Source organism: Zonotrichia albicollis, chromosome 7 (assembly GCF_047830755.1).
Source record: "Zonotrichia albicollis isolate bZonAlb1 chromosome 7, bZonAlb1.hap1, whole genome shotgun sequence".
Taxonomy (NCBI): Eukaryota; Metazoa; Chordata; class Aves; order Passeriformes; family Passerellidae; genus Zonotrichia; species Zonotrichia albicollis.
The window spans coordinates 4,046,041-4,065,680 of NC_133825.1; positions in this window are offsets into that span (position 1 = coordinate 4,046,041).

The window sequence follows — 19,640 nt, forward strand, 5'->3', positions numbered from 1 at the left end:
CCGGGCTTCTTGTGGGACTTTCCGCCACCTTGTGTTCCTCACCGTGGGGTGAATGAACCTTGTCAGTCTGGGTGGTAAAATTTGCTCCCTTTCCTCCAGTGATTTTAACAACTTTATAAGGAAAGACAACAAATTATTTTCTTTACACTGGCCACCCATAAAAGCCATTTTCCTCATTATTGCTCCCATAAGTTCCCCAGGACGAAGGAGCGACTGTGTCCAAGTTTCCAAGAGTTCTTCCAGAAAGAAGCACAACCTCCTCAGAGGAAGGAACCATGCTGTTTTCAAAGGCACTTAGGGTCAGAGAACCGTGCCCTGAACTCATTGTGCGAAAATAATATGGCAATATGGTTAAGAAAATTGTTAGAGAGATGCCACTGCCCCAGTTAAGGTGCTAACGCGACCAAATCCAAAATGGATTTTATTGAGCAATAAATGTGAGGTAGAGAGAGAGATGTAAAGAAAGAGAAAAGAGGAGAGAGCAAGGAAGTGACAAGGGGCAGAGACCTCCGCTGGGGCAGGGCAAGTGTGACATTGTCCCCTGTGTGTGTGTGCCCTTCCCAGGGTGGGGGTTTTACACCTGAGCCAGTTTGGGTAAGGGGGGTGGTGTTCACCCCCTAAGAAGGGATTACCCCACTGTTTCAGGCTGCAATGCAAGATGTAACCAAATGCATGTTTTCAATCCCCACCTTCATCAACTGCTATAAATAGGTGGGGCATGGTTCTTTTTCTCTTCCATGACTCAGCCCTGATAACGCCCTCCAGGGGAGATATCTTCTGTGAATGGGCCATTGAGTGTCTCTGCAGGACTGATAAAATTCCATCATCCCATTGTGGGATGCTCCGCCCAAGGGGGAGGATCCAAGCATTCCTACCTGGAGATAAGCTGAGCCTTGCTACAACCAGGAGCAGCTTGTCTGCTGGATTGCCAGAGGACAAAAGCTCCATAACCACCACTGGTTCTTCCTCTGCAGAGGAAGACCAGACCCTTCCACAGGATCACTGCTTGGACAGAATCACGTTCATCACTCCAACAGGACTGCAGCCACCATTTTTTAGGACTGCTGCCATCGCCCTGACCAACAGGGTGTCAGGTTATATCCTGACTCTGTCAGTTTAAGGCAGTTTTTCTGTATCATTGCCTTGATCTTCATTTTGTTATTTAATTGCAATTCTGGTTTAGATGTTCCCCATGTTTGCCTTAAAACCAGTACAAATCTCAATGTGCTCATCCCTTGTTATTCTGCCAAAACAGGATTTCCCATCCCCAAACCATTGCCAGATGGAAAAGGAGGCTGTGAGGAACAGGAAGGATCCCCGGGACACCCAGGCAGGTGAGGAGGAAGTCAGTGCCCCTTTCCCCGTCTCTCCTGCTCCATCTCCCAGCTCAACATGGCCCCTGGCTGCAGGACAACCCTGCTGCCAACCCCATCCTATTGGGGATGCACTGGGGGGATCTCCTTCCCCTTCCCTCTGGCACACAGGCAAATCCCATCCTCTCCTTGTCTTTCCTCCCCCAGACAAGAAGCTGAGGATTGGGACCAGAGAGGACAAATCCCCACAGCAGAACCCTGTAAAAGAGGCTGTTATGAGTGACTCCAGGGCACAGGAATCCAACGAGGAGGAAACTCCCCAGAGATTCCACAGGAGGAGGGGCTCCAAACTCAGCCCAGTGTGCTCTGAGGAGGAAAGACCCTCCCTGAGCCAGGAAGGTGGACAGAGCTTCAGCCAGAGCTCAGAGCTGGTGGTCCATGAGCAGCTTCATGATGGGGAGAATCCCCACAAGTGCTTGGAGTGTGGGAAGAGCTTCAGGCAGAGCAGCACCCTGATCCGCCACCAGATGATCCACACCAGGGAATGGCCCTATGAGTGTGGGAAATGTGGGAAGGGCTTCAGCTGCAGGTCAGAACTCATCAGGCACCAACGCATCCACACAGGGGAGAGTCCCTATGAGTGTCCCCAGTGTCAGAAGAGGTTTCGGACCAGCTCCAGTCTCCTCCAGCACCAGCAGATTCACACAGAGCAGAGGCCCTTCCGCTGCCCTGATTGCGGGAAGGGCTTCAAGCAAAACTCCCACCTCATCAGGCACAGGCGCACCCACACTGGGGAAAGGCCCTACGAGTGCCCCACCTGTGGGAAGAGGTTTCAGAGCAGCTCCAATCTCCTCCTGCATCAGTGGATTCACATGGGTGAGAGGCCCTTCCGCTGCCCGGAGTGTGGGAAGGGCTTCAAGCGCAACTCCCACCTCATCACCCACCAACGCATCCACACTGGGGAGAGGCCCTACAAGTGTCCCCAGTGTGGGAAGAGCTTCACCAGCAGCTCTAGCATGACAAAACACCAACGGAGGAACCACTAAGGGAAGCCCTGCGAGTGCCCCAGCTGCAGGAGGGGCTTCATGCACTGCTCCAGCTTCATCCCCAATGGAGGTCTAACGTTGGGAAGAGCGCGGGTGATCCATGTTCCCTATGATCCATGCTGGAAGACAACTGCCCCAATACCTTCCCCTCTCAATGACATGGTGTAGAACTGAAGAACATGAGGGTCTTTCCATGGCCCTGTCATTGCATTCACTCTCACCTCAGGTCATTGCCAGGGGCAGGAAAGGGACTTTCTCTCTCCCTGAGGAGAAGGCTGAAATTTCCAGGAAGGGGACATATGTTGTTGGGAAGAGCCAGGAAGTTGTTTTGTAGTTTTCCCTGTAAACAGTTTCATTTATCCCTTCAGTTATCAATATTGTTACTGTTCCATTTGTTCCTTATCTCGTTGCTGTTCCAAATAAATTGTTCTTATCCCAGCCCAGGATCTTTGCCTTTTGTGCTTTCCATGGGAGGCGGGAGGGCAGTGAGGGCAGCGCGGTTTTAGCAAGAGCAGGAAATTGGGGAATCCCATTCCTGAACCCCAGCCCATGGAAACCGAGCATCCCAGCTGGTCCCAGCCCTGGTGGCCATGGCAAGAGCCTTGCGAGCGGGTCCCTGGCTGGGGCTGTGGGAACCTCTTCCCTCTGGTGCCCAGGGACAGGAGTGGAGGGAATGGCTGCAGCTGAGTCAGGGCAGGCTCAGGTTGGATGTCAGGAAAAGGTTTTTGCCCAGAGGCTGCTGGGGCCCTGCCCAGGCTCCCCAGGGAAGGGTCCCAGCTCCAGGGCTCTCTGAGCTGCAGCAGCGTTTGGACAGCGCTGCCAGGCCCAGGCTGGCATTGTTGGGGTGTCCTGTGCAGGGCCAGCAGTTGGACTGGAGGATCCTGATGGGTCCCTCCCAGCTCAGCCAATTCTGTGGTTCTGGGATCCCATGAGCCTGGGGATGCGGCTGCCAATGGTTGCCATGGCAATGGGCTGTGGCTGCAGGCCTGAGTTGGTGTCCATGGCAACCACCCCTGGCATGGGGTCTCCATGGAGCTGCCAAGGGACTGAGCACAGCATCAGGGGTCTGGTGATGGTTGCCATGGAAACTGACCATAGCAACAGCAGGTTTGTGATGGCTGCCATGGAAAATGACCATAGCAACAGGGGACCAGTTATGGTTGCCATGGATACTGACCATAGCAACAGGGGGCTGGCAAGTGGCCCAGAGAGGAGGCTGCTCTGTGCCCTTGGTGGCATGGACAGAGCAGAGAGGGGGCCCAGGATATTTGTCAGCACCAGCCTCTTTGCCCAGCCCTTGGCAGCCCTGGTTTCTGAGGCCAGCTTTGGCCTGGGCTGAGTTTGGCTGTGGCCCAGCTCCATCCTCCTGGGGGGCTCAGGGCCTGTTCCCGGCCATGGCCAGCCCTGGCTGCCTCTCTGCTGGCCCAGAGGCTGGCAGAGCCCGGGGCAGGGCTGTCTGTGCAGCCCCACAGGTGCCACGGGCTCTGCAGGAGCTGGCAGAGGCTGCCCAGCAGGGAGGCCATGGGGCACAGAGCCCCAAGGCTGCTGTGGGCACCATGGCACCGGGGCCGTTCCCAGCCGCAATGCTCCTGGCCTGGGCTGGGCCTGCACAGGGGCTGGGCCACCATGGCTGGGCCAGCACAGGGCCACAAAGGGGCCACACAGCCACTGCCCGGGCTGACAGCAAGGCCAGGCACACACAGGGAATTGCTGAGCATGGCCTGTGCTGGCCAGGCCTGACTGTGCCAAAGGCAGAGCTCAGCTGCCCCTGGGGGCTGCAGGAGCGGTCCAGAGCCCAAAGAGCTTCCATGGCTGTGCTGGAGACCAAGGCTGCAGGAGGGAAATGCAGGGCTGCTGCAGGATGGGGAGGGCATTGAATTCCCGCACACACCTCAGCTCTCTGATGATCCCAGCACCATGCTGGGCCCTGTTTCAGACTGGAGCAGAGCAGATGTTGATGGAACAGGAGCCCTGCGGGGCTGGCAGGGACCTGCAGCTCTAAAGGTGCTCTGCTTTCCCTCAGGTGCTCTCAGAGAGATCCAATGAAAGCTCGGCACCTCAGGGCACAACTGGCACTGCCTGTTCATGGGCGAACAACTGATGTCTGCCTGGAAAGGGGCACAGGTTTCAATACCTGTTAGTTTCCTAATATACAAGCAAATCTTTATTATCTGACTCACTTGAGTACTTTTAGGAGATGGCATATTTTTCCACAAGGAACAGGAATTTTCAGGATCTACTGGATTCTTGTACTGATTCCAGGAAAAAATATCAGTCTTCTTCTCTATGTTAGCCACCAACATTTAGTCTAATATTTCATGACCCTCTTCCTTCCAGTGTTTCCAGCTCTCATGTTTAAATGGCCACATCTAAGGACATCTCTTCACCCGACCAGCCTGATCTATGACCTTCCCATTGATCACAGATTTCCTTCTTCAGATGCTCTCTGGTCATTCAAGCGCCTCTCAACTGAATGGCTTCATGCTTTGAACTTCAGGGAGTTGTCTAGACATTCTGATGTTCAAATATATATCACATTAGACAACAACCTAATTGTCATTATATCTATCACAGAATTATATTTTCTTATGTCTCTGTCTAAAACTGTTCCAGAACAGATCTCCTGGGGATGGTGGACATGTCAGATGCTGCTGGGACATCACAAAGAGCTGAGGTAAGAGCTGTGATGGTTATTAAACTGTTCAAATGTTCAACTTGTGTTTGTTGGCAAGGAATCTTCCGGTGCCTCTGAGTGTCACCAGGCCCTGACCCCAAAGGACACAAACCTGATGAGTTGTGGTTCCCACTGCAGGGGCTGCACTTGGACCTTGGCTCTGCACAGGAGAGCTCTTCATCCCCTTTCTCTCTTTTCCTCCCTCTGGGCATGGAGGGAGCTCCTGACTTCAGTGTGTGACTCGTGTGTGCAAAGAGCAAATCTGGGCAGAATTGGGGCAGGGAGGGTTTGGGGGAACCTTGGGATCTGTGCTGGGCACAGAAGGTGTTTTCCATTCCTCTGAGAGTGTCTTTGTGCAAAGTGGATTTAATATCCAGCAGAGGAATGACTTTTGCATTTGATGGAGCTGTGCCTTCCGTTGGCTTTGTTGGCTGACAAGAAATGAACATCCCTATGTGCCTCGGGCAGCTCCTTCTCCAAGGAAAGCAGGTGGGAGTTGGAGCCAAGGAGCTGAAAGCTGCAGGTGCAGCCTGGGCTGGAGGGAGCTCAGATCTGAAAAGGCTGCTCTGAGTGCCAGGGCTTGGATGGGGGAAATGGTGGGGTGGGGGTAGGGACAGAGTCTGATTGATTGTCAGCCATGGATGGTCTTTATTTTCATATCTATTCAGACTGCATGAGGAGGTACTTAGATTCAGTGTCAGCTGGAGATTACACGTATCAATAAATTAACAGGGAGAAGAAACCTAAATTGGACCTAGGAAATCTTTTCACACTGTCTCTTTAAATAGAACCTATTCAACTTGACCACACTACTGGAATTTGTCTAATTAACCACAAAATATTTGAAAATTAAATCCAATTACCCCCAGAGTCTTGGCTTGTTTAGATGTTCTGAGTGTTAATGAGCCCTGGGACACTGAATTCCTGCACTGAAGAGCTGAAGGCTGAACAAGCCTCTGCAGCAGGAAAATTAAGCAGCAGCCTCCAAGTTGCTGAGGATGTCAGCAGCCCCCACTGAGGCCATCCCTGCCCAGAGACCGTGGGGGAATGGGCAGACAAGGAGAGCGTCCCTGGGGCTGGGGCGGCACAACTCAGAGGCACCAGCGGCTCCAGCTGGGAAATGGAGTGTGGAATGTGGCTGTGAAAGCCCTGCCTGGGCTGTGCCAAGCAGGACACACAAGCCCTGACTGCCATTCCCCAAACAACTCTCTCAAGGAGCAATTTAAAATTAATTACAATTCTTTGCGTATTCTGAGTTGGACTCTGGAGAAATACCAACAAAAGATTCTTAGGAGCTCAAAACAACAAAACAGCTTTTACTGGAAACTTTAGAAAATCAGAGAAACTTTGGCAAAAGGTTTAATATGACATTCAATCAACACAAAACGCTTCTCAAAGCATTAACTTGGCCCCTTCACTTTCACAAACTCTAAGTGTGTTCAATTTTAACTTACTCAAAATTGGCAAGAAGAGGGAATTAGAAGAAGGAAAAGAAAACACAGAAAGAAAGTAATAAAAGAAAATTCAGAGAAGCACACACACAGCTACCAACTCCTGGATTCCAGCAGTGTTCAGATAAAAATTCCAAGAGGAGGTAGGGTCAAGACGTGTGCTCTCCTTGTGGTCAGCCTCAAATTCCCCTTGGTCTTCCTGGGCCCTTCCCCCCGGTGGGACTTGGGCTCATTTGGTCCCTCAGGAGCTGGGCTGGGACTGCAGAGGTGGCTGTGGAGCATTGCCTGTGCTGTGCCAGGGACTGGCAGCCACTGCTGGGCTGGGACAGAGGCTCTGGGGGGATTGGGCATAACCCAGCCTGGACCAAACACACTGAAAGGTTTCCCCTTTGGCCCATGTCTCGAAACATCAGGTCTGCTGTTTGACAACTCAGGTTGGGTTGGTGTCAAGGAGTTCCCTCAGAAATACTGGGTTTGTCCTCCTCTGTGCCTTCCCCTCAGCAGCTTTGGGGATGCTCCTGTGTGAAGCCATCTGTCTCACACAATTTGAGACAACTTCAAACAGGATATTGTGCAATAAGTTGTCACAGAGAAAAATGAGGCCTTTGTCAGGGTCGAGCCATTTGTCGGTGAGGGGAGACTCAGACACTCAATATGAGTGATAAGCAAATTCCACTTTATTGAAGAGAGCATCAGACACTTATACAGCGAGTAATAAGCTTATGAATATTCTGTAAGCTAAGCAATCTATTGGTTAAACTATACCATCAACTCTTCCTCATTCCTTAAGGGTTACATGTCTCTTTTCTCATGCCTCTTTCACTGTTTGTTATCCTACCACAGCTAGGCCCAAGGACACTGTTATCTTGCAGGTGCCGGACTTGGAATTAGCCACGGTTTTGTACTTTTCCATTTTCTAGCAGCTAAATTCCCAACATCTCCCCTGTTTTTATTTTTTAAAAAAAAATTCTATGGGCTAATTATGTCACACTCCTTGCAACACAAGAATAAGCAATTCTAACAACTAAACAATATTTTTAGCTAGTAAGGTTTCTCTCTCACAAGCGATCCAAGCTAGGGAAACAAACCAAAAAGGCTATCACTAATCATAAGATATGCTATTTAACAAATACAAAAAAGAATTCTATGTGCCACAAAGCTTAAACAAAATCCAGGTGTGTCAACATAACCCACAAAAACAAGCCAAAGAAAGTTTGCTTTCTATTTTCAAACAGCAGATTCTGATTGTCTTTAACTAAAGTTTTTCTAATGTTTATAACAACACTCTACACACAAGTCATAAAACAAACGCCTATCATAAAAGCATAAATCTATCTAACATTACTTAAACTTAATAGCACTTAAAACACTTAAACTTAAAGTATTTAAATTTAACAGAACTTAACCTTAACAGAACTTAACTGACTTTAAATTTTATACAACTTAAACCCAATATAATTCAAACTTAACAGAATCTAACTTAACTTAAACCTAATATAATTTAATCTTAACAGAAAACTTAACAAAACTTAACCTTAACAGTATTTAACATTTAATGGCACTTAATACACAATTTAACTTAAACTACTTAATAACAAATAAAACTTACTATAAAAATAAAATATAGCATTTATTATAACTTACTTACAGGCCTGATTCTAAAATACTAAACTAAAACAGCTTTCTTCACGTGTTTGCTTCAGCCTTTTTATACTTGAATGCACTTAAACATAAAAAGTTTGTTTAAGGTATACATGTAAAAAAAAAATTCTTTTGAATTCAGTGTTTGCTTTTACCTTTACCACATTTAAACAAGGCTTAAAAAACACAAAAAACACACTCATCACATCCTACTTCTACAACTACCTTAACACAAATTTAACATTTTCAAATTTTTCAAATCATAATTTCAGAGTTTGATGTTCTACCGATTAAAGACTGTGCTTCTAGTATTTAGAGTCTGTGTCAATACTGGTGACCCCAAGAGAGCACAACGAATACTTGTGAGCCAAATCGGCCGAAATTTGTCTCCCGCATTCACTGCGCTGATTTCTTTTTCACAGTCTCTTCTAAAAAAAACAATAGGGTTCTTCTAACTTAGGTAATAAACGCTGGCGCAATAGTCTTTGGTGTCGTTTGTTTACCATCACTGATCTCTTAATTGCAGCAGGAATCTTTTCCTTTAGTTGACAAGAGTTACGATTATTACGGCTGTTAAGGTCTCACACCGAAGCCCTTGCCCGCTGCGGGTCGGAGGGAGAAGCGCTCCGCTGGAAAAAGCGCTCCGGTCCCGCGGCGCTTGTGTCGGGGGGGGGCACCCCCCCGCGTTGGGCTCTTTGCTGCGTGCACTGCAGACACCGCTGCACCCGTGGCTGCGCGGGTCGCTCCCCCCGTGGCTGCTCGGTTCCCCCCGCGGCCGCCGTCGCTCCCACCGCTGCGCCCATGCCGAGATTGGAGTGGCACAGCCCTGCAGGCGTCCCGAGCCGCGGCTGTTGCTGCCATTGCAGCAGGGTCGCTGATTTATTGCGCATATACTTGCAGCAATCTCGGGAATTCTCTTCCCAAGTCAACAGTCTATAGTCCCCGCTTTTCTAAAAAGCATTTAAAAGGATTATATGCCGTTTGTCCCTGTATTACCTTTTAACTTGTCATTGATTTAGCGCGCTGCAGCCTTTCCAAGCCTTTTCAGGATTTCAACGGCATTCAGTCAGCTGGACTCTCCTGATGAGGTCGTCAGGGCACCGAAGCTCACTCTTTTGCCCACTCTTTTGCCTTTCTCCAGGTCTCCTATATAGGGTCGCCTAAGGCAGGGCCGCTTTTTGTGCCTCCCGGGCTGCGTCGGGACTGACACCCAAATACTGCACCGACCGTGGCTCGCAGGGGTTCGGGTCCCTGTTCTGGGCGCCATTTGTTACAGAGAAAAAAAAATGAGGCCTTTGTCGGGGTGGAGCCATTTGTCGGCAAGGGGAGACTCAGACACTCAATATGAGTGATAAGCAAGTTCCGTTTATTGAAAAGAGCATCAGACACTTATACAGCGAGTAATAAGCTTATGAATATTCTGTAAGCTAAGCAATCTATTGGTTAAACTATACCATCAACTCTTCTTCATTCCTTAGGGGTTACATGTCTCTTTTCTCATGCCTCTTTCACTGTTTGTTATCCTACCACAGATAGGCCCAAGGACACTGTTATCTTGCAGGTGTAGGACTTGGAATTAGCCATGGTTTTGTACTTTTCTATTCTCTAGCAGCTAAATTCCCAACATATGTGTGTGTCTTTCTGTAGATCTTCTGTCTTTCTGTTCTCTATTTCTTCTTCTAATCCTACTTACCTGGAATATTTTTGGGTAACTTAACATCTTAAGGGTAAATGTTTTTAGGTTAAATGGGCTAAGTAAATGACGGTAATGCTTTGATAAGAGTTTCATGTTGAAGTGGATGTTGTATTAAATGCTTAGCCCAAGTTCCTTGATTGTCTCTATTTTGCCAGTAAAATTTTGTGTTATTTTGACCTCTTAGCTCAGTTGGTTAGGGCATGGTGCTGGTATCACTGAGGCTGTGGGTTCAATTCCTGAGTGGGCCATTCACTTAAGAGCTGGACTTGATGATCCTTGTGGATCCCTTGCTATTAAGAGTATTCTTTAGCATCTGTCTGTGTTGAGAATATCTGGTTGGTGTTTCTCCTGTGCACCAAACTCAAGTCAAGGAACCTTTGGTTATCCCCAGCATTTCAGTGTTCTGGGGTGTTCCAGCCCTGCAGGCTCACAATGGTCTCTTGTTTCCATGAGGCCCCACAGTGTCACACTGGCCCCTTGCTTCCATGGGCCCCAACAGTGCCACAATGATCCCCTTGGTCCCACAACTTCCCACAGTGTCCCACTGGCTCTTTGGTTCCATGAGGATCTGGAGTGTCACCCAGGTTTATGACATTTGTCCTTGCTGCCCCTCACATCCCACTGCCCCACAAACAGCCCCGAGCCACCCGTGAGGGACAGGCCCTGCTGTCCCAGGCTGGGCTCAGGGCTTGGCCTTTCTGTTCCCCCAGCCAGCCCAGGCCTTGCTCAGCATTGCAGTTCCCTGCTCAGAGCCTTTGGCTGCCTGCAATCCTGGCCTCAAGGATCTGCTCTCACCAGGCCCTGGGCAGCCTTTGGCACTCCCTGCCCTCAGTGAAGCCCAGTGCTGCTCCAAGGGACTTGGAGTTTTGCTGCTGATTCCTTGAGCAGCTTCTTCAGCCCCCTCTCAGTGCCTGAGGGTGTTGGACTCAGCCCCAAATCCACCCTGGGGCTCAATAAAATACAACAAGCCCTTGGGGGCTCTTTGTCTTCCTTCAATGGTCTTGAACTCTCCAGTACTTGAACAGCTGGTTGGAGTCAGTTTGGAGTTCTGTTAAGGAGGAAGACTTCCAAGTGCACCTCATGACTTTTTTTGTTTACTAAATGAATCTTTTTTTATTTTCCATTTCAGAGAAGAGCCGATAAAAGCATTCCCTAGATGATATTGATGCTGAATGTCTCCTTAGGAGGTCTGTGCATGGAAAAGAATGAGCCCCTTGAGGGCTGACCCTGTTTGGACAAGCTGTTCCTCCCCCCAGCCTCACCATATCTGACATGGCCCACCTGGCACTGACATCCCTGTGCCCTGCAGCAGAACCTTGTCCCCTGAGCTCTGCAGCTTCATGTCCCAGCCCATTGCACCATGTCCCACCTGCTCTCCTCAGGGCTCTGCCTGCACATAGGCCCAAGAGAAGTTTTCCTGTTGGGAAGGAAAGAATTGAAAAGCCTGAGCAGGTTTCCTGAACAACAAACACCTCTCAGGAACCACCTGATCAGTACAGGCTGCCTGGAATGGTGTCACCTTTCTCCAAAGGACAGTGTGAGCAGAAATGATCTCTGGAAGCAGAATTCTCTGAGTCTTGCAGCTGAATTCTCTATCCCCGTCCTTTCCCTGGATCTCTGTTGCAGATGGAAGCTGCTGGTGCCATCCTCACCTTTAACCTCTCTCTTGAATGCAAACAGATGTTCCCAGGTGTGTTCAGCAGGATTTGCTCAATGTTTCTACACAACATTTGTATTCCTCATGGAATGAAGGGTCCATTTTGACACTGAGGGGGTGACGTGGAAGCAAGGAGTCAGTTGTGACCATGGAGTGCCGTGGAACCAAGGGGCCATGGTGACACAGCAGCACCACGTGGATCCAGTGGTCCATTGTGAGAATGTGTATCCAAAGAGACCATGGAGACACCCCCAGAACCTCATGGAACCAAGGAGTCCATGGTGACCCAGAGGTGCAGCATGGAGCCAATGGTCCATGGTGACACTGCCCATCCAAGGAAGCCATTTCGACACTGTGGAAGCTCATGGAGCGAGGGAGGCCATTGTGACACTGGAGAACTTCATGGCACCAAATATCCACGGCGACACAGCAGGGCATCATGGGAACCAAGGAACTGCTGTTGGCAGTAGGGAAACTCAAGGAACCAGGAGCCGTTGTGGTATTGCAGAACTAACAGAGCTGCTGGACCTTGTCCCCTGGCCCTGCACAGCTCCTTGGGAGGCACGGCAGGAGCAGCACCCTGGGAGCCTCGGGAATGCCCCTCTGGGATCCATGGCACCCACTCTCAGGGGCTGGAATGGAAGTTCCCAGCCAGGAAAAGATTTTCCTCCCCTGGGAGGCAAAGCTCTTAAGAAGGAGCCAAAGGCCAAGTGGAGCAAGGTCTTACAGTGACATTTCACTGCCAGCCTTCATAACTTCATCCACGGTTGTTGTAGCTCCTGGATTGGGAATTAAATCAGGGCAGGGTCGTTGGTGGGATCTGCCCTGGGTCAAGAGAGTCACTGAAAGAGAAACAGAGCAGGCAAAAAAAGGCAGGAGAGAAAGGAGGACACAAACACAATAAGCTGAGAAGGTGGCACTCTGAAAAACAGACCAGAACTGACTGAAAAGGAATGGGACAGAAATCAATAGTTCTGAAAGTTTCATTTACTATCAAAATAGATCACATGCACCCAGACCTACACATTCTCAATCCCACACGCTCAAATTTGGATCCCACTTCTCCCAATCTCCTTCCAATCCCATTTCACCCTGGAGACTGTGGAATCAAGTAGATTTGGCATGGGACTGAGTTTTTCTTAGGTGAGAATAAGGCGTATTTACATGGATTGAGCAATTTTGGGGAAAAATTGAGGTGTTTCAATAAGATTGAATAATTTTGAGGCGACATACCAACCTGTCTTGAATTCTGGAGTGCAAGGATATGGAGAACATTTGCTGAAATCCCCCAAGAATCCACAAATCTTCCAGAATATGTCCCAAACCCATAAATTCCTAGTCAAGTAATTGTTAACTGATGGAACTTTATATATTTTTGATAAATTTCTTTCTTTTTAGTCCTATTTCAGGTGGTTTTAAGTGATAAAGAAAAATCAAGAGGAAATTGGGGCTAAACCAAAAGGATAACCAGCCAGGTGTCCTCCCAGCACAGATCACTGAATGTGGGTCACCAGGGCTCTGCCCAACGTGGATCCTCCCATGGGGGATGAAGCTGGAGTGGTGCATGAAGCTCTTCCTGCAATTGGAGCATTTCCCGGGCTTCCCTTACTGGTGCCTCCGTTGGTGTCTGGTCAAGGGAGAGCTGCTGGTGAAGCTCTTCCCACACTGGGGAAACTCGTAGGGCCTCTCCTCAGCATAGAGGTGCCGGTGGGTGACGAGGGTGGAGTTGTGCTTGAATCCCTTCGCGCAGTCGGGGCAGTGGAAGGGCCTCTCATCCGTGTGAATGCGCTCATGCAGGAGTAGACTGGAGCTGGCCTGAAACCTCTTCCCACACTGGGGACACTTGTAGGGCCTCTCTCCAGTGTGGATGCACTGGTGGCTGATGAGGTGGGAGCTGCGCTTGACGCCCTTTCCCCAGTCGGGGCAGTGGAAGGGCCTCACATCTGTGTGAATTCACTGGTGGCGGAGGAGGTGAGAGCTGCTCTGAAACCTCTTCTGGCACTCGGGACACTCGTAGGGCTTCTCTCCCGTGTGGATGCGTTGGTGGGTCACAAGGGTGGATCTGTAGCTGAAGCCCTTCCCACACTCCCCACACTCGTATGGCCATTCCCCTGTGTGAATCATCTGGTGGCTGATCAGGGTGCTGCTCCGCTGAAGCTCTTCCCACACTGCAAGTACTTGTGGGCCTTCTGCCCATGATGAAGCTGCTGATGGGCCACCAGCTCTGAGCTCTGGCTGAAGCTCTGTCCACCTTCCTGGTACAGGGTAGGTCGTTCTTCCTCAGAGCACCCTGGGCTGGGTTTGGAGCCCCTTCTCATGGGGGATGTCTGAGGTTTTTCTTCCCTGTTGGATTCCTGTGCACTAGAGTCGTTCAAAATGGCCTCTTTCACAAGGTTTTTCCATGGAGATTTTTCCTCCCTGGTCTCCATCCTCAGTTCCTTCCCTGGGGGAGGAAGGACAAGGAGAGGATGGGATTTGCCTCCATGCCAGAGGGAAGGGGAAGGAGATCCCTCCAGTGCATCTCCAGCCAGATGGGGTTGGCACCGGGGTTGTCCTGCAGCCAGGGGCTGTGCTGGGCTGGGAGATGGATCAGGAGAGAGGGGGAAAGGAGCACTGACTTCCTCCTCACCTGCCTGGGTATCCCAGGGCTCTTTCCTCTTCCTCACAGCCTCCTCCTTCATTGAGTCAAGGTTTGGGAATAGGAAATCCTTTTTAGGGAAGAAAACAAGTGGTGAGCACATTGTCTTTTATACTGGTTTTAAGGCAAACCTGGGGAGGGTCTAAACCAGATTTTCAATTTAATAAGAAAATTTAGATCAAGGCAATGATACAGAAACACTGCCTTAAACTGAGAGAGTCAGGATATAACCTGACACCCTGTTGGTCAGGGTGTTGGCAGCAGTCACATTTAATGGTGGCTGCAGTCCTGTTGGAGTGATGAACGTGACTCTCTCAAAGCAGTGATCCTGCAGAAGGGTCTGGTCTTCCCCTGAAGGTCCAGTGGTGGTTATGGAGCTCTTGTCCTCTGGGAATCCAGTAGGCAAGATGCTCCTGGTGTTGAAAGCCTCAGCTTATATCCAGGTAGGAATGCTTGGATCCTCCCCCTGGGCGGAGCATCCCACAATGGGATGATGGAATTTTATCAGTCCTGCAGTGACACTTAATGGCCCATTAACAGAAGATATCTCCCCTGGAGGGCGTTATCAGGGCTGAGTCATGGAAGAGATAAAGAACACTGCCTGCCTTTTTATAGCAGTTGATGAAGATGGGGATTGAAAACGTGCATTTGGTTACATCTTGCATGGCAACCTGAAACAGTGGGGTAATCCCTGCTCAGGGGGTGAACACCACCCCCCTTTCCCAAACTGGCTCAGGTGTAAAACCCCCACCCCAGGAAGGCCGCACACACAGGGGACAATGTCCCACTTGGCCCTGCCCCAGGGAGGTCTCTGTCCCTGTCACTCCCTTGCTCTCTCCCCTTTTCTTTTTCTTTCCAACACTCTCTCTATTTCACATTTATTGTTCAATAAAATCCATGATGGATTTTGTCTTGTTAGCACATTAATCGGTGCAGAGGCATCTCTCTAACAATCTTCTTAACCAGATTGCAACATTATTTTGGCACAGTGTGTTTAGGCGCTGTTCTCTGTGTGCCTTTGACAACATCATGGTTCCCTCCTCTGAGGAGGTTGTGGTTCTCTCTTGAAACTTGGATGCAGCTTCCTCTGAGCGACCTACGAGAGAACTAATGAGAAAAATGGCTGTTGTGGGTGGCCAGTATAAAGGAAATATTTTGTTGTCCTTGCTTGAAAAGTTTGTTAAAATCACTGGAGGAAAGGGAGCAAATGATACCAGCAAGACTGACAAGGTTCATTCACCCCATGGTGAGGAACACAAGGGGCTGCTGAAAGTCCTACAAGAAGCCCAGCTCCAGTAGCTAAATTCCCAATTAACTACTGAATTCCCAGGCTTAAGTTCCTTGGAAAATGTGAGAATCATTATTCTCTTCATCTCTGTCACCTTTGTGACAGCTACACAGAGCTTCCCCTTCCTTTTAATAATATCTGTGTTGGGCTGAATTTGCACTTTTCTTTTATTGGAACCTGCCAGCAGCTGAGCTGGAGCTGTGCAGGAACCAATGAAACTTGGAATTGACATAGAATTGCTTTATTGTCAGCTGGTGCTATGGGGGCCGTGGGGCAGAAAGGTGGGAAAGGGGGGGTCCGGGGTGGGAGCAGAGGAAATGCTGGGACCGGGTGCTGAGCACAGGGCTGAGCACACAGAGATGGTTTTGTTCTTGCTGACCTTGCACTGAGCCAAGGCCTGTCCTGCCCCTTGTCCAGCCATGCTGGGGCGAGGCTGAGGGTGTGGGGGAGGTTGCAAGGGGACAGAGCCCGGACAGGTGACCCCAGCTGACCCCAGGGATACCCCAGACCAGAGCACATCATGATCAGTGTATGAAATGGGGGGAACAAGGAGGAAGGGGGGAATTTTGGAGTGAGCGCTTTTGTCTCCCCAGGTAACACTTAGGCAGGATGAGGCCCTGTTTCACTGGTGGGCAGGGCCAGCACCAAAGACACAGACACCAACTTAAATTAAGGAACAGGCTAATTTAGATAATGCAAGTTTTCAAAAATTTACAAAAATATTAGATAGGCAAAGCAAATAATCATTAGTAAATAATTCCAAAAGAGAAGATGTTGAAATGATTATCACACAACTTTGCATTTCTGGCTGCAGGCTCTGGAGATTCTATCTCTGCCTTCAGTCAGGGTTGCATTCCCTAACAAGTCCTGGTACCAAATCCTGCCTTCCAAGGCTGGAACAGTGTCTCAGGTTTAGCTGAGTGTGTGTTCAATTACCATCTGTTAAAGGTGGGGCAATTATCATTTATTAATTGAGCAGTTTACTTTATCTCTTACACAAGGAATCCTTCCTCCAGGGAGATATCCTCTGGTAATGGGCCATTGAGTGTCACTGATAAAAATTACATCATCCCATTGTGAGAAACTCCACCCAGAGGGAGGAGCCAAACATTCCTACCTGGATATAATCTGAGGATATGAACAACAGAGTCAGCCTTCTCCCACAGGACACCCAGAAGAGCAGCTTTCAGCTCCACTGGATCCCAAAGGAAGACCAGGCTGATCTACACCACCACTGGACCTTCAGAAGAAAACTCCATCCTTCTGCAGGATCGCTGCTCTAACAAAACCACCTCTGTCACTCCAGGAGCACTGCAGCCACCCTTTAACAGGAGTGCTACCAACACTCTGACCCACAGGGTTTCAGGTTGTATTCTGACACTGCAAGTAGATTTTTAATACTATTTCATTTGTATTTTTAATTTTCCTACCGAAGAACTGTTATTCCTCCTCCCACAGATTTTGCTTGACAGCCCCTTACTTTGAAAATTATAATTCCAAGGGAAGGGATTAACATTTTCCGTTTCAAGGATGTCTCCCACCTTCCTTAGCAGACACCTGTCTTTTCAAACTGACACAATGCCCCAGGACACCCAGGCAGGTGAGGAGGAAGTCAGTGGCCCTTTCCCCCTCTCTCCTCCTCCAGCTCCCAGCCCAGCACGGCCCCTGGCTGCAGGACAGCCCCAGTGCCAACCCCGTCTTGCTGGGGATGCATTGGAGGGATCTCCTTCCCCGTCCCTCTGGCATGGAGGCAAATCTCATCCTCTCCTTGTCCTTCCTCCCCCAGGGAAGGAACTGAGGATGAAGACCAGGGAGGATAAAACCCCATGGCAGAACCTCATAGAAGCAGCTGTTTTGAGAGGCTCCATGGCACATGAATTGAATGGAGAGGAAAATTCCCAGAGATTCCACAGGAGGAGGGGCTCCAACCCCAGCCCAGGGTGCTCTGAGGAAAGATCCACCCTGTGCCAGGAAGGTGGACAGAGCTCCTGCCAGAGGTCAGAGCTGATGGCCCAGGAGCAGCTTCATGATGGGGAGAAGTCCCACAAGTGCTTGGAGTGAGGGAAGAGGTTCAGGCAGAGCAGCCACCAGATGATCCACACCAGGGAATGGGCCTACAAGTGTGGGGAATGTGGGAAGGGCTGCAGCTACAGATCCACCCTTGTGACCCACCAACGCATCCACACGGGGGAGAGTCCCTATGAGTGTCCCCAGTGTCAGAAGAGGTTTCAGAGCAGCTCTCACCTCCTCCGCCACCAGCGGATTCACATGGATGAGAGGCCCTCCTGCTACCCTGACTATGGGAAGGGCTTCAAGTGCATCTCCCACCTCATCATCCACCAGCGCATCCACACTGGGGAGAGGCCCTATGAGTGTCCCCTGTGTGGGAAGAGGTTTCAGACCAGCTCAAATCTCCGTCTGCATGAGTGGAGTCACACTGACGAGAGGCCGTTCCACTGCCCTGACTGTGGGAAGGGCTTCAAGCACAACTTCTTCCTCATCAGGCACCGGCGCATCCACACTGGGGAGAGGCCCTACGAGTGTTCCCAGTGTGGGAAGAGCTTCGCCCAGAACTCTGACTTGACCATGTACCAGCAGAGGCACCAGTAAGGGAAGCCCTGCGAGAGCCCTGACTCCAGAAGGACTTCATGCCCAGTTCCAGTTTCATCTGCCATTGGAGGACCCATTTTGGGAAGAGCCCTGGTGATCCATTTTCCGTGTGATCCATTCTGGGAAGACAGCTGTCTCTTTTCCTGCCCCTGCCAATGATCTGATGTGGGATTGAAGAACATGAGGATCTGGCCACGGCCCTGTCATTACATTCAGTCTCGCCTCAGAACATTGCCAGGGTAAGGAAAGGGATCCTCTCTCTCCCTGAGGAGAAGGGTGTCCTTTCCAGGCAGGGGGAAATTGTGGCCAGGAAGAGCCAGGCAGTTGTGTTGTAGTTTTCCCTTTTTCTTATCTCTTATCAGTATTGTTTCTGCTTCTGTTTCTTCCTTATCTTGTTGCTGTTCCAAATAAATTGTTCTTATCCCAGCCCAGGATCTTTGCCTTTTGTGCTTTCCATGGGAGGCAGCGAGGGCAGGGCGGTTTTAGTGGGAGCAGGAAATTGGGGTATCCCATTCCTGAACCCCGGCCCCTGAAAACCGAGCATCCCAGCTGGTCCCAGCCCTGGTGGCCATGGCAACAGCCTTGGGAGCGGGTCCCTGGCTGGGGCTGTGGGAACCTCTTCCCTCTGGTGCCCAGGGACAGGAGTGGAGGGAACGGCTGCAGCTGAGTCGGGGCAGGCTCAGGTTGGATGTCAGGAAAAGGTTTTTGCCCAGAGGCTGCTGGGGCCCTGCCCAGGCTCCCCAGGGAAGGGTCCCAGCTCCAGGGCTCTCTGAGCTGCAGCAGCGTTTGGACAGCACTGCCAGGCCCAGGCTGGCATTGTTGGGGTGTCCTGTGCAGGGCCAGCAGTTGAACTGGAGGATCCTGATGGGTCCCTCCCAGCTCAGCCAATTCTGTGGTTCTGGGATCCCATGAGCTTGGGGATGGGGCAAATGGTTACCATGGCAATGGGCTCTGGCTTCAGGCCTGAGCTGGTGTCCATGGCAACCAGCCCTGGCAAAGGGTCTCCATGGAGCTGCCGAGGGACTGAGCATAGCAACATGGGGCTGGTGACGGTTGCCATGGAAACTGAGCATAGCAACATGGTCCTGGTGATTGTTGCCTGCTAAGGGTCAGATTAGTCACAGGCCCTCAGAGGGGTTCCATGGGGACTTTCCAAGAGTCTCCAGGCTGTTCAAGAGCTGGAATGTCACAGGTAGACACAGGGGCTCCATGGAGGCCTCCCAGGGCTTTCTGAGGATGGTAAAGAGCCCTGTGGTCAGAGGCAGTCACAGCCATTCCATGGTGACATCCCAGGGGACCTTGGACTGCAAAGGCACTGATCTGTCACAGACACTCATGGGGGGTCCACGGTGACATCCTAGGAGTCCCCAGGCTGCCAAAGAGCCGGGATGTCCCAGACACTCACAGGGGTTCATGTCATGGGCACAGTGAGACCTTCAGGCAAAATTTATTAGAGAAGCTCCTGTTGGGTCACAGGGTGCAGAAAGGAGCCCCAATAGCCTCCATGGATCCCCAAATGTCACCGTTGAATCAGAGATGACATAGACTCAGATCAGACATCTAAGGGCTAAAAGCCACCTGTTTTTTCAATCCTCTTCTTTTACACCTTGCTTTGCTACAGGTGGA